Raw genomic sequence first — 15064 nt, forward strand, 5'->3', positions numbered from 1 at the left:
CCAGCCTGCAGACTGAAGAGTCCACAGTTCGATTCCGGTCAAGGGCACATGGCCACGTTGCGGGCTCCATCCTCACGGGGGGGGGGGGGGGGGGGGGGAGGAGGGGAGGAGGGGAGGGGGGAGGGGGGTGCAGGAGGCAGCCGATCAATGATTCTCTCTCATCATTGATTTTTCTATCTCTCTCTCCCCTCTGCCTTCCTTTCTGAAATAAAAATATATTTAAAATAAGGTGAAAGATTTTCTACAACACTGAAAAAAGACAGGCACGCATCCCAACTTTAACAATTTACTAAGAAGATATTTGAAGCTGGCACATACCCACGTTGTGGGCTCCATCCTCAATGTAGGGCATACTGGAGGCAGCTATCAGTGATTCGCTCTCATCATTGACTAGAGGCCTGGTGCACGAAATTCATGCATGTAGGACCCTAGGCTTGGCCAGCGATCAGGACTGATCTGTAGGGTAACTGGTGGGGTGATTGGGGGGCCCCTGCTGCCACCCGCCTTGGCTGGCCTGGGGCCTGCAGGCTGGGGGGCAGCTCCTGTGTTAAGCATATGCCCCCTGGTGGTCAGTGCGCATCATAGCAAACAGTCATTCTGCCATTCGGTCAATTTGCGTATTAGGTTTTTATTATATAGGATGTTTCTCTCTCTCTCCCCCTCTTCCTTCCTCTCTGAAATCAATTATATATATATATAAATTGATTTAAAAAGTTATACTTTTTTAAAAAGTTATACTTATGCTGGCTTCCTGCATGTGAGGTAAACACACATTTTCACTAGCCAGAGGACTTTTGTTGTTGTTGTTAATCCTCACCCCAGGATGTTTTTCAGTCCTCGGGTCCATGCTCTAACCACTGAGAAAACTGGCTAGGGCAAGAATGGACTTCCTTATGATTACTGCAAACCTGCTTGACTGAATTACTATTTAAATTGAGAGCCCTAGCCCAATCAGTCTACAGAGATGGTTCAACACTATACATGGGTATGTTTCTAGAAAGGTGTAAGCAGTAAATCTTTTCATATGACAAAAAATACTACTGGGATATTAGACTCACTATCAAAGTTATCTATCTATTCTATAAATTTTGTTGATGGGGTAAAACTTATCCATACACATAAAATTAGGTTTATGTACTTCCTCACCATATTTTGAAGCTTTGCTATATTACAAACAAAATGGTGCAGTAGAAAAAATACAGACTATGAAGTCAGACATGAATGGGTTGTAATTTAGAGCCTGCCACTTTCTAACAGGTGTCATCTTGATTAATTTCCTGGGAGGCAGGAAAGTGGTTCTTATTATTTTATTCCATGTGAAAAACAGATATGACAACTACCTCACAAGATTATTAAACATGAGATGAAGTGAAATCGTGTTGCAAAGCACTTAGCACAGTGGCCAATACAATGGGCACCAGAGAAATGCCACTCGTTGCCTGCTCTACTCTTACTACAACTCAGAAAGAGTAAATACAGTTATCGTTGTTCGTTACAGGATCATACTGAAATTTTATATTATAGTCATTATTTAATTGTGAAAATGCTAAAATTATTTCATGGGAATCAACATAAAAACCCTAAATGTTTTAACTTGGGTGACAGATGGACAGCAAATTACAGTAAATGTAAATCTTTCCAATATACTGCAGGAACATTTTGTAGAAGTTGATCCTTGAAGTCATGCTTTGGACCTATTTACATAAAGAATGTTAAGTTTAGCATTTCCCAACTTTATACACTGAACAATGAAGGAAGTAAGAGAGATGACTTTTAAAGTGTGACATATCCAATAACCATTATATACCCTCATGTAAGCTCACACCAACAAGACAGACAGATCTCCCAGAGCCCCCAGAGCAGCGGTCGCCAACCTTTTGAACCTCACGGACCACCAGTGGTCCATGGACCACCGGTTGGCGACCGATGCTCCAAACGTTTCCTTAAACTAGCGGTCGCCAACCTTTCCGACCTCCCAGACCACCAGTAAGTAGTCCACGGACCAAAGCCACAGCACCAGCTACTCAGAGAGCTGGTCAGAAAAGCCCATATCCCACCCCACCCCCAAGACCTCCTAAATGAGAATTTGCATCTTAACAAGATCACCAGGTGAGTTGTTAAAGTTTAGGAACCACAGCCCTAATCTATGCTAAAGTCTGAGAGACAGGTTAATGACTGGGTTACAAAATGGTTCCTAAAATGTTTGTACTGATGGAAAAGCACCGAATACAAACAGCAGAAACTTCAGATAGACCCTGGGTTGTAAATACTGGGCAGCCATCTCCCACCTGTGACCCTACCTAAAATATTTTATTTCTGAGCATGAAACTTGCACCTATGGGGTGACTTTAAAGTTTAGGTACAATGTTTCCAAATTTCCTCCTAATCTGGTCTGTCACCTGACATGCAAGGGGCCTGTCCCTTCAGCCCATCTCTGAAGCTGGCTTGCCTGCCATGGTGCGGGCTGGCCTGAGGGTCAGGCTCTGAGCTTCAGACTCCCCGCCCCCTCCTCCTGGAAATTCTATTTGTTCAGATCAGGCAAGTTTCTTCCACAGGCAACAAATAACAAAATGCAAAGATCTACAGGCAATAGAGAGCAAGCCCAGGGAAGAGTTTGAGAATAGGCTTAAAGGAACCTGTGGTCAGCTACTATTAAGGAATTGTGCACTAAACAGATTTCAGAGCGGGGCACAGTGCTGGAGACATAGACCAGTCAAAGGTTCAAGATCTTCCTGACATCCCAGGAATTCAACTAAGACCCCAAAAGGCCATGTCTCAGAAAAAGGCTCCTCAAGACCTGCCTTAAGAAAGTTTAAAAACAAGCCTTGAAAGGATCAAACTGATTTGTGAGTCAAATGCCTGTTAAAATACAAAACCCAAAACTCTGTACAGGGAGACAAACACATTTCATATTCAACAACATATCCACAATGTTCACTACATAGTCAAAAATTACTGAATGTGGCAAAAGGCAGAAAAATGTGACCCATAACCAGGAATTATATATTTAAACATACAGCCGCAAATGAAACAAACTGAGATAACAGAGATGTTAGAATTAGCCTTCAATAGAAGGTCAGGAAAGAAACAAAACACAGAAGGGGCAAACAGAAAACAAATAGCGAGATGGGAGATCTAAATCCAACTATATCAACATTCAATGTAAATAAATTAAAAGACTAAGATTGTATCAGGGGATCACTTGGTAAAGAACATGACTGTCTAATCACTATGCAGCATACCTGAAGCGAATACAAATTTTGAATGTAAACTGTAATTGAGAAATAAAAAAAAAAGACTAAGATTGTACCAAGTTCCAACTAAATGCTCTTTACCAGAGAGACATTTTAAACACAGATAAGAGGGTAAAAAAGATGTATTTGCAAATATTAATCATAAAAAAGTAGAAGTGGCAAGGTTAATGAGACAAAGTAGATTTTAAGACAAAGAATATTAACAGAAATAAAAAGGAACTTTTAAAATGAAAAAGGCTCAATTCATCAGGAAGACTTAATAATCCAAAATATATATTCACCTAATCTAAGGGCTTCAAAACACATGAAATAAGTAGTCAGATTTCATCCTGATTAAAGGGAAAATCGACAAATCTATAATTATAGTTGGATATTTTAATACTCCTCTCTCAGTAACTGATAAGAGACCAAAAAAAGTATGGACATAACTGATTTGAACACAATCAACCAACTTTGACATTTACAAAAACGCTACACCCTACAACTGTAGGATGCACATTCTTTTTGAGAATATGTAGAACATTCATCAAGACAGACCATGTGCTGGGCCATAAAACAAGTTTCGATAAATTTCAAAGGACAAAAATCATACAGAATATGTTCTCTGATCACAATGAAATTAGAAATCTAAAATAATATTTGCAAAATTCCCAGATATCTGAAAATTAAGCAACACAATTCTACATAAAAACATGAATAAATCATAACACATAAAAACATTTTGAACGAATAAAATAAAAACATATCAAAATTTATGGGATGCAGTATAGAGCAATATTTAGGGTGAAACTGATTGCTCAAATGGTAACACTGGAAAGTCTAAAATCAATGATCTAAGGCTACTCCCAAGAAGCTAGCAAGAGTGAAGAAAACCCAAAGTAAATAAAATAAAATAAAAAACAGAATAGATGAAATAGAACACAAGAAAAAAATGGCAAATCAATAGATGGTTGTTTGAAAATATCAATAAAGTTGACAAAGCCCTACCTACGTTGATCAGGGAAAAACAAGAGAGATAAACACAAATCAGACAAAAAGAGGGGACACTACATTAGATTCTACAGACATAAAAAAAGAAATTAGGGGACTATTGTATTATGAACATCTTTATGCCAGATAAATTCAAGAACTTAGAAGAAATAGATTAATTCCTTGCAAAACATAAATTACCAAAGTTAACATAAAGATGAAATTATTTAAATTGCCTGTAAGTATTAAACAAATTGAATCATAATTAAAACCTCCCCACAAGGAAAATTCCAGACCCAGGGGGTTTCACTAGTGAATTTTATCAAACATTTAAGGCATAATACTAACCTTAGACAAACTTTTTCAGAAAAGAAGAAGGAATAATTCCCAAATAATTTTATGAAGCCAGTATATTCTTGATTCCAAAACTAAATGACATTGCAAAAAAAGAAAATATAGACCCAAATCCCTCATGAATACAGATGAATACATCATGAACAATATTTTAATAAATCAAATCCAGTAATACATAAAAAGGGTAATCCATTACAATCAAGGGAGGTTAACCCAGAGATGTAAGATTGATTCAACGTTCAGAAAGATGCCCTTCACATTAAAGAGTAAAGAAAATCCCTAAGATCATCTCAATAGATGCAGAACAAGTATTTGACAAAAATCAGCAATCATTTACAATCAAAAGATTCAGTAAACTAGGAACAGTAGGGGCCTTAATCAATCTGATGATGTATGTCTTTAAAATCCTACAACTAACACCGTACTTAATAATAAACAACTGAATGATTTCTTCCACAGATCAAGAATAAGATAAGGAATGCATGCTCACATTACTTTTATTAAATATTGTACTGGAGATCTCAGGCAAGAGCAGTAAAGCCAGAAAAAGAAAAGGCATGCAGATTAGAAAGGAAGAAGTAAAACTGTCTCTATTCAAAGAGGAAATGACCTGCCCTGGCTGGGTGGCTCAGCTGGTTGGAGCATTATCGCATACACCAAAAGGTGGCAGGTTCTATTCCTCTCAGGGCATATACCCTGTTATATGTTACTAGAGGCCCGGTGCACAAATTCATGCACGGGTGGGGTCCCTTGGCCTGGCTGGGCCAATTGGGGCTGTGGGAGGTTGGCCAGGGGGAGGGGCTGAGGAAGGTTGGTTGTAGGAGCACACTAACCACCAGGGGCGGCCCACTGGTGGTCAGTACACATGATAGCGACTGGTCGACAGGTTGTTCGGTCATTCAGTCGCTTAGGCTTTTATATGTGTAAATACCATCACATACAAAAATATTTTGAACTAAATACTGCAGGTTCAGTCCCCTGTAGGGGCACATACAGGAGGCAACTAATCAATGCTTCTCTCTCACATCGATGTGTCTCCCCCCCCCCCACCTAAAATCAGTAAAAAACAAAGTGACCTAGAAATTTCTAAGGTATCTACTAAATAACTAACAGAACTAAGTGAGTTTAGTAAGGTTAGAGGATATAATGTTAATACAGAAAAATATATTTCTCCTTATCAGCAAAAATCAAGTCAAACAATGATACAAAATCTAGAAATTAAACAGAAATGAAAATGAGAAACTAAGCACCCTATTTTAATGCTTATTATAATGAAGCTAAAGAAATGGCCAAATAGATCAATGGAATAAACTAGAAGAGGGGTGATAAACATTTTTTCTATAAAAGGCCAGTTAGTAAATATTTTAGTCTTAGCAGACAACCTATGTTTTCCATTCCTCATTCTTCTATTTTTTTTTTTTTAATCAACCCTTTAAAACTATAAAAACTGCCCTGGCCGAATAGCTCAGTTGGTTGGAGCATCGTCCCGATATGCCAAGGTTACTGGTTCAATTCCCAGTCAGGGCACATACAAGAATCAACCAATGAATACATCAGTAAGTGGAATAACAAATCTATGTCTCTCTTTCTTCCTCCCTTTCTAAAAATTCATTAAAAAAAAGAAAACCTTTCTTAGGTTACGGGCTATAAAAAACAGTCAACAAGCCAGATCTGGTCCATGGGCTACACAGCTTACTAATTTCCAGACTAGAGTCCAAAAACAGACCTCTCTCATCTAGTCAATTCCACTCCTAGTTATTTATCCAAGAGAAATGAAAATTTATATGTCCACACAAAGACTTGTACAAAATGTTCACAGAAACTTTATTCTAATAGCCCGAACTGGAAACCACTACAATGTCCATGAATAGGAGATTGGATAAACAAATCACGGTAAATTCACACAATGAAATACTATGTAGCAATAAAAAGAACTAATGTCCTGGTATGTGCCCTGGCCAGGTGGCCAGTTTGGAGCATCGTCCTGTACACCAAAAGGTTACGGGTTTGATTCCTGGTCAGGGCACATACCAAGGTTGTAGGTTCAAACCCTGGTAGGGGCGCATACAGGAGGCAACCAATCAATTCTCTCTCTCTCAAATCAATAAAAATATATCCTCAGGTGAGGATTTAAAAAACACCAAAAAAATTACTGATTCAAGCAACAACATGGATGAAACTCAAAAACATGCTGTAAGCAAAAGCAGGCTTGCACAAAAAAAGTACATACTGTATGATTCCATTTATATAAGGTTTGAGAATGGGTAAAACTCATCCATGGGGAAAGAAATCAGCACTGATTATAGCAGTGGGGGTAGGAGGGACAGAAAAAGAGAGAAATTTAAAGGAACTTTCCAGAATAATGTACCTTGATAGGGTTGTGGGTTATAGGGGCATGAGTTTGATAAATGCATCAAACTGTAACATTTAAGATCTGTACATCTCTATGTAATGTATATCTCCAGTAATAAGATTAAGACAACAAAATATTTTTAAAGCAATACATGTAGGTCTTTAACTCCAGATCCTAATTATTGACCTTTAGTTGGAAAGGAACAGGTTGCCTGGTTTTTCTTACAAGTAATACTCTTCAAACTAGTCACCAGGAGCTTATTAAATCAAAGTATTCAATGTTGCTATTATGCAAAACATTCATTCAGTTTGTTACAGAAAATAATCAGTTATAAAGTACTAGGGAAAAAGAAACATAACTCCAACTTTGACTTTACAAAGAGATAATTATACATAAAAGACTGGTAGAGAAAACATTGAAAAGTTAACACTGAACTAGATGATAGAATTATGGGCAATAATTCTCTAGACTTGCAAATTTTGTACAATAAGCATAAAATATTTTTATTAGAAAATATTAACTGAAAACATTAGAAAGCAGTCTCATCACTCCAAATATTTTATTGTTTTCTCAAATCCTTTATGTAAGAAAGCACCTAGCCAACTAACCAAACTTCTCTAAAAGTTTTTTGGTAAACCCAGACACTATGCTAAGAACTTGACAGATTTCTCCCTCAGACTCAGTAGTCTGTCAGTGGGAGATCCTTGCCTCCGTCCCCTCGCCAACTCCAGACCAATGGAGCCCTACAAGTCTCAGATATTTGTGAGTGAATCTCCATCTAAGTTGGCCAGGCTGGTGTCCAAATCAGCAATGCCTGGAATACAGCATCCAGTCTGGTGGCCAGATGTTAAGTGACAAGACCATTAGGGGAGGAGATGACTCCTTTAACACCTTCTTTAGTGAGATAGGCACTAACAAACATGTTCCGAGGGCAGTATTTGTAGAACTGGAACCCATCCATTGCCATTGATAAAGTTCGCACTAATACCTACTGCCAGTTCTTCCACTCTGAGCAGCTCAAGACAAGGAAGATGCTGCCAATAACTATAACCGTGGACACTACACCATTGGCAAGGAGATCACTGACCTTGTCTTGGACTAAATTTGGAAACTGGCTTATCAGTGCACAGGTCTTCAGTGCTTCCTTGTTTTCCAGTTTTAGTGAGGGAACTGGTTCTGGATTCACCTCCCTACTGATGGAACAGCTCTCTGTTGATTATGGCAAGAAGGTCAACCTGGAGTTCATCTGCCCATCCTCTCCAGTTTCCACAGCCCTAACATCCTCACCACCCACATCACCCTGGAGCACTCTGATTATACCTTCATGGTTGACAACGAAGCCACCTACAATATTTATCATAAAAACCTCAATACTGAGCATCCAAACTATACTAATCTTAACTGCCTTATTAGGCAGATTTTGTCCTCCATCACCACTTCCCTCAGGTTTGACAAAGCCCTGAATATTATTCTGACTGAATTCCAGACCAACCTGATATGCTATCCTCAGAGAAACATCAATGATGAGAGAGAAACATGGATCGGCTGTCCCCTGCACGCCCCCTACTGGGGACCGAGCCCGCAACCCGGGCATGTGCTCTTGACCCGAATCAAACCCAGGACCCTTCAGTATGCAGGCTGATGCTCTATCCACTGAGCCAAATCAGCCAGGGCACAATGTGTGTTTTGAGCCGGCCAACCAGATGGTGAAATGTGACCCTCGCCACGGTAAATACATAGCTTGCTACCCATGGTGATGTGGTTCCCAAAGATGTCAATACTACCATTTCCACCATCAAGACCAAGCATACCATTCAGTTTGTGGACTGGTACCCACTGGCTTCAATGTTGGCTTTAATTACCAGCCTCCCACTGTGGTACCTGGTGGAGACCTAGCCACAGTACAGTGAGCTGTGTGCATGCTGAGTAACACGACAGCTGTTGCTGAGGCCTGGGCTCACCTGGGCCACCAGTTCGTCCTGATAAAGGCCAAGTGTGCCTTTGTTTACTGGTATGTGGGTAAGGTCATGGAGGAAGGAGAGACACTTGAGGACATGGCTGCCCTTGAGAAGGATTTTAAGGAAGTTGGCAGATAGTGGTGGGGGAGAGGAGGGTAAAGAGTATTAACTTGTCTGCTACAATGTTACACTCCAGTATCTTGGGACTGTCTTATTTCTGTTGTTCTGTGAAGTTGTTCATTGTGTCCCAAATTTGTTAATGAAAGTATTGTTTTTACTTAAGAAAACAACAAAAAACTTTATATACACTATCTCATTTAATCAACACAATTCTATGAGAAAGATATTATTATTATCTCCTTTTAATCTACACAATTCTCATTGGCAGGCACTACTATCATCCTCATTGAAAAGAGAGAAAAAAAACACCCAAGACCTAGAATGGTGATGTAATTTTCCCAGGGATAAGAATTAGTGGACCCTGGATTTGAACCAAGGCAACTTATTCCAGAGCCCAAGCTCTGTTTTTAAGCACTTACCTGTACTGCATCTGGGGAAGGCAGGCTCTGCTGCTGCTGCTGCTGCTGCTGCTGCTACTGCTGCTACTACTACTACTATTACTACTACTGACAACACCCAGTTATATATTATCTCATTATATCTCATATAATTTCACTAACTATAATTTTTTAAAATGAAACAAATTCATGGATAATTATCATGTGATGTTAGATGCACCGTGAATCACATATTCTAAAGGATAACTATGATCACCTTCCATTAATGTCACAGTAATGAGCTGGTACAAGGCTGCTTAATATTTCTACCAAAAACCTGTGCCTACAGGAGCTATATAAATCTCACAGCACACTGTAGTAATTCAAAGCTTTCAGTCTTTTCATTCTATAGACAAACCCATTTATTTCCACTGTGACCTTTTTAAAAGTCCAAATTAAGATTTATTTAATATAACATCCCCTTGTTTTCTTTGCATTAGTTTAAGAATCAGATAAGATATTAATGAAAAAGAGAAAAGCATGAGACAAATGTACAGTATGTCTCTTTGTTATTAAATATTAAAAATGTCCAAGTATCATTCCAAAATAGAGAAAGTAGATGAGTCATTCATTCTTTTTTTTTAATATATATCTTATTCATTTTTTTTTTTTTTTTTTTTTACAGAGAGGAAGGGAGAGGGATAGAGAGTCAGAAACATCGATGAGAGAGAAAGATTGATCAGCTGCCTCCTGCATACCCCCCCACTGGGGATGTGTCCGCAACCAAGGTACATGCCCTTGACCGGAATCGAACCCGGGACCCCCTAGTCCGCAGGACGACGCTCCATCCACTGAGCCAAACCAGCCAGGGCTCATTCATTCTTTTAATAACTGACGTGGCTCTACTAATTCTTTACTGACTATATTCTGGCTAATCCATTCTGTCAGCATACAGGTTTACAGAGCATGATCCATGACTAGCACAACTAGGGTCACCTGGTATCTGGCAAGAAATACAAATTCTCAGGCCATAGCCCAAATCTGCTGAATCAGCAACTCTGAGGAGGGGCACAGAATTAATTCTGAGTTAACAAGCCTGCAGTGATTCTTCTGGACACTCAAATCTGAGAACTACTGCTTTATCCTACCTGACCAAAGTGTTGGTTGACTGGGTCCAGAGTGTCTGGATCTAAATAAAAACTTTAAAACACATACACATTTACCTGTTAGGGAGAGCTCCAAGCAAAAGCAAGCTCTTTGTTTTCTGACCACTTTCTAAAACAGAAAGTTTCAAAAACCTTATCACAAAATAAGCACTAATCTAACCCCCTGTAAAGAAGGCTTACCGTACAAACTATTTTGGTCCCTTTTCAGATTTTTATTTGTAAGAAAGGACTAAAAGCATTTCTAAGGCTGCAAAAGCACATTTTTATCAACCTTAGAAAGATTCTGAACTCGTTGGCCAGATATCACACATCATCTTCTATCTACCAGCTTTTGCTTCCCTCTTCCACCTTCTCTGTGAGGAGTAACACTTCTCAACACCTGTACCCACGAGAATAACTTGATTGTTTGTATGGCTAGTAAATCCCACTTAAATGTATCTTTTTTGCTTTCCTTCTGCCCGGCTGGTGTAGCTCAGAGGTTGAGTGTTGACCTATGAACCAGGAGGTCACGGTTCGATTCCCAGTCAGGACACATGCCCAGGTTGCAGGTTTGGTCTCCAGTGTAAGGTATGCAGGAGGCAGCTGATCAGTGATTCTCTCTCATTATCAATGTTTCTATCTCTCTCTCCCTCTCCCTTCCTCTCTAAAATCAATTTTAAAAATAAAATACAAATAACAAATATATATGTGTGTGTTATTTTAAGTAGAATATGTTACCAAAAAGTAACAAATATATATATATGTGTGTGTGTGTTATTTTCAGTAGAATATGTTACCCAAAAGTATATAACATATCAGATTTTGCTACTGCTGAAACAGAGAAACAATTTTGTTTTATATTTTAAGAGTCACACAAAATTAGGAATGAGCAAGGGGAAATAATCAAACATCCAGAAAGTCTGAAAGAGAACCTTAGCCAAACTGTGAGAGCCAATTCTGGTTCTGCCACTTACTGGCTGTGTGATCATGGAAAGGTTATTTAACTTTCCTCCATTCTGTGTGCTTCCATTTCTTAACCTGCAACATGGGAATAGTAGTACATAGTACCCACTTTATATTTTTAATAAGTACAAGTGTTAAATATTCTTAGCTTTCCTTTAAAAGTAAATTTAGACTTTTCTAAAAGAAAAATATATGGACCCAAAAGACATAAAGTCCAAAAGGTCAATATTTACAGAAAATAGCAAGAGTATTGTCAAAGATCTTAAGTTGCTCCCTAGGAAAAAAAGCTTCAAGCCCATACAGTTGTACAGGTGAAGTCTCTCAATTCTTCAAGGAAAAGATCATTGAAATGCAAAAACATGCCGAAACCGGTTTGGCTCAGTGGATAGAGCGTCGGTCTGTGGACTGAGGGGTCCCAGGTTCAATTCCGGTCAAGGGCATGTACATTGGTTGTGGGCACATTCCCAGTAGGAAGTGTGCAAGAGGCAGCTGGTCGATGTTTCTCTCTCATCGATGTTTCTAGCTCTCTATCCCTCTCCCTTCCTCTCTGTAAAAAATCAATAAAATATATTAAAAAAAAAAAAGAAATGCAAAAACATTCCAGAGCACAGATGTGAAAGGCTTCCAAACTCTTTTGACCAAGTTAACATAACACTGATATCAAAACCAGACAACACACAAAAAAGCACTATGGATCAACCTCATTACTGGTTATTGAGAAGCAAAGCTTCTAAACGAAAGGCTAGTAAATAAAATTCAGCACTACACTAAACTTTCAATTTCACAAGCACAGAGATGGTTCAATTTGATGCTAGGAAACCTATTGAGATAATCTGTCACATAAATAAAACAAAGGAGAAAAATCACAGGGTAATCACCACAGATGTCAATGAAAGGGAATTTGATAAAATTCATCTTATAAATGAAGAATAGATTATTCCCCAATTTTAAATGACTGCAAACCAAACCTCACATTATCTATCTATAATAATAAAAGCGTAATATGCTAATTAGACTGGACAGCCGAATGGCCTTCTGGACAGCCTTCCAGACGAAGCCGCCGTGGCGGGGGCCGAGGCCGAGGCAGCCGCCATGACGGGTGGGGGTCGAGGCAGGGGAGGTAAGGGGTGATCAGGCAGGCAGGCAGGCAGGCAGGCGAGCAGTTAGGGGCGATGCGGCAGGCAGGCAGGCAGGCAAGCAGTTAGGAGCCAGAGGTCCCAGATTTCGAGAGGGAGGCCTGGCAAGGGGTCCCAGATTGCGAGAGGGTGCAGGCTGGGCTGAGGGGACCCCCCGCACCGTGCACGCATTTTGTGCACCAGGCCTCTAGTACTTAATAATAAAACAGTAGATATACATCTCTATTTAAGTCAGACCCAAAATAGGGATGCCCAAAAGAGCACAAATACTGGTAGAAACACTGGCAAGTTGAAAATAAAATCTATCTATACTAATAAAAGGTTAATATGCTAATTAGATTGGGAGACCTTCTGAACGTCCTTCCGGACAAAGCCATGGTGGTGGGGCCAAGGCAGGTTAGGGGCAATCAGGCCAGCAGGGGGGGGGAGGGGGGGAGAAAGTTGGGGCGAGCAGGCTGGCAGGGGGGCAATTGGGGGCAAGCAGGCCGGCAGGTGGGGGCAGTTGGGGGTGAGCAGGCTGGCAGGCGGGCAGTTGGGGGCAAGCAGGCCTGCAGGTGGGGCAAGTTGGGGGTGAGCAGGCCGGCGGGGGGGGGGGGGCAGTTGGGGGTGAGCAGGCTGGCGCGGGGGGGGGCAGTTGGGGGCGAGCAGGCTGGCGAGGGGGACAGTTGGGGGTGATTAGGCCAGCAGAGGGGTGCAGTTGGGGGCAAGCAGGCTGGGGGGGGAGGCAGTTGGGAGCGAGCAGGCCGGCGGGAGGGGGGGGTAGTTGGGGGTGAGAAGGCTGGCGGGGGGGGGGGGGGGCAGTTGGCAATCAGGCCGGCAGGCAGAGTGGTTAGGAACGATCAGGCAGGCAGGCAGGTGAGCGGTTAGGAGCCATCGGTCCCAGATTGCGAGAGGGATGTCCAACTGCCGGTTTAGGCCCGATTCCACAGGGATCGGGCCTAAATCGGCAGTCGGACATGCCCCGAGGGGTCCCAGATTGGAGAGGATGCAGGCCGGGCTGAGGGACACCCCCTGTGCACAAATTTCGTGCACCGGGCCACTAGTCATCAATAATGCAAAAAGATGGCTATCTACTAGGAATACCTAAGACAATCACCTGAAAAAGTATTAGAATAAGAGAATTCCATAAAGTGAACAAATTACTAAAGTGACATATATTCAAGTAACACATATACAGCAATGTCTTTTCTATATTAAAACAACTAGTGTGCCGAAACCGGTTTGGCTCAGTGGATAGAGCGTCAGCCTGCGGACTCAAGGGTCCCAGGTTCAATTCCGGTCAAGGGCATGTACCTTGGTTGCGGGCACATCCCCAGTATGGGGTGTGCAAGAGGCAGCTGATCGAAGTTTCTCTCTCATCGATGTTTCTAACTCTCTACCCCTCTCTTCCTCTCTGTAAAAAATCAATAAAATAAAATAAAATAAAATAAAAACTAGTGGCCTGGTGCACGAATTCATGCACATTGAAAGGGAATTAATTAGAAGAAATATTTTAATATCGCTATTCACCCTTTCTCTAATATAGAAGTGTCAACTAAATTCACGGTTGACAATGACAGATCGAAACACACTGTGATTGGCGCCAACAAGAGCTTTATATGTATCGTGCATGCTCAAGTCAACTTAGCCTTTTATAGATATAGATATAGAATAAACTTGCTTAATTAGACCTGCTTTCTGATTTAGCTAAACCTTTTCCAGCCCAGTGAAGTACCCCAACTTTTCTTTCAGGTAACTGTCAGCAACACAGTGATAAATATCAACTCGAAGCAGATTATTATTGTAGATCACACAGAGAGAACAAAGGATAAAATATTTAACTACAGCAGTGTTTGACTATATTCTTCGCAGTGAGAAAACCTGAAGTCATTTTCAAGGTCCACCATTTCTTACTTCTTTTCAGTCGGGTCAAGTTTCTAAGCTTTCTAAATCTCCATTTTCCAGCAACGAAAAGAAAATAGGGATTCTACCGAGTCTCCCATCTACCTACTCAGGACTTCTGTGAGGGTCAAATGAGATGAGGCATGGCAAAACGCTTCACAGACATTTGGTTAAAGTGTGAAATGTTTCCATCTGGCTATAAAGCAAGTCATGTTCCTGGGCTGAAGAAACTGCAAGGAGGCTAGTCATCGTTAGGGAGAGGAAGCTGGGTGTTGCTATGTGTCATCATTACTGGGCACCTACAGCGACCGTTTCCAGGCTGGGCTGGGCTATGGGTCACATTTTGCACCATGGGGTCTTGGCAGCGTTGGCTGCGATTTGGTGGGGTGTCGCTTGGGGTGGTGATGAGGCCCGTGCCCACTTGGGGGAAGCCGAGTGTTGCTTTGTGGGCGCCAGGTCCACAGTGCCGTTCCTCTGTGCTCATCACAGCAGCACCTGCGTTGAGTGTCTGCCCCCTGGTGGTCAGTGTGCATCATAGCGACTGGTTGGACACT

The 15064-nt window shown here is 41.0% G+C and overlaps 1 protein-coding gene and 1 pseudogene across 3 annotated transcripts in view; one reads left to right on the forward strand and one right to left on the reverse strand.

Annotated features, from left to right (window-relative positions):
* Positions 1 to 15064, reverse strand: part of CREBBP (CREB binding lysine acetyltransferase) — a 152409-nt gene that overhangs the window by 105597 nt on the left and 31748 nt on the right. The gene's annotated exons all lie outside the window — the stretch shown is intronic.
* Positions 129 to 13036, forward strand: LOC307112619 (tubulin alpha-1B chain-like; annotated as a pseudogene). Its single transcript has one exon. The product of its transcript is annotated as a tubulin alpha-1B chain-like (transcript).

This window comes from Cnephaeus nilssonii, assembly GCF_951640355.1.
Source record: "Cnephaeus nilssonii genome assembly, chromosome: 2".
In the NCBI taxonomy this organism is placed as follows: Eukaryota; Metazoa; Chordata; class Mammalia; order Chiroptera; family Vespertilionidae; genus Cnephaeus; species Cnephaeus nilssonii.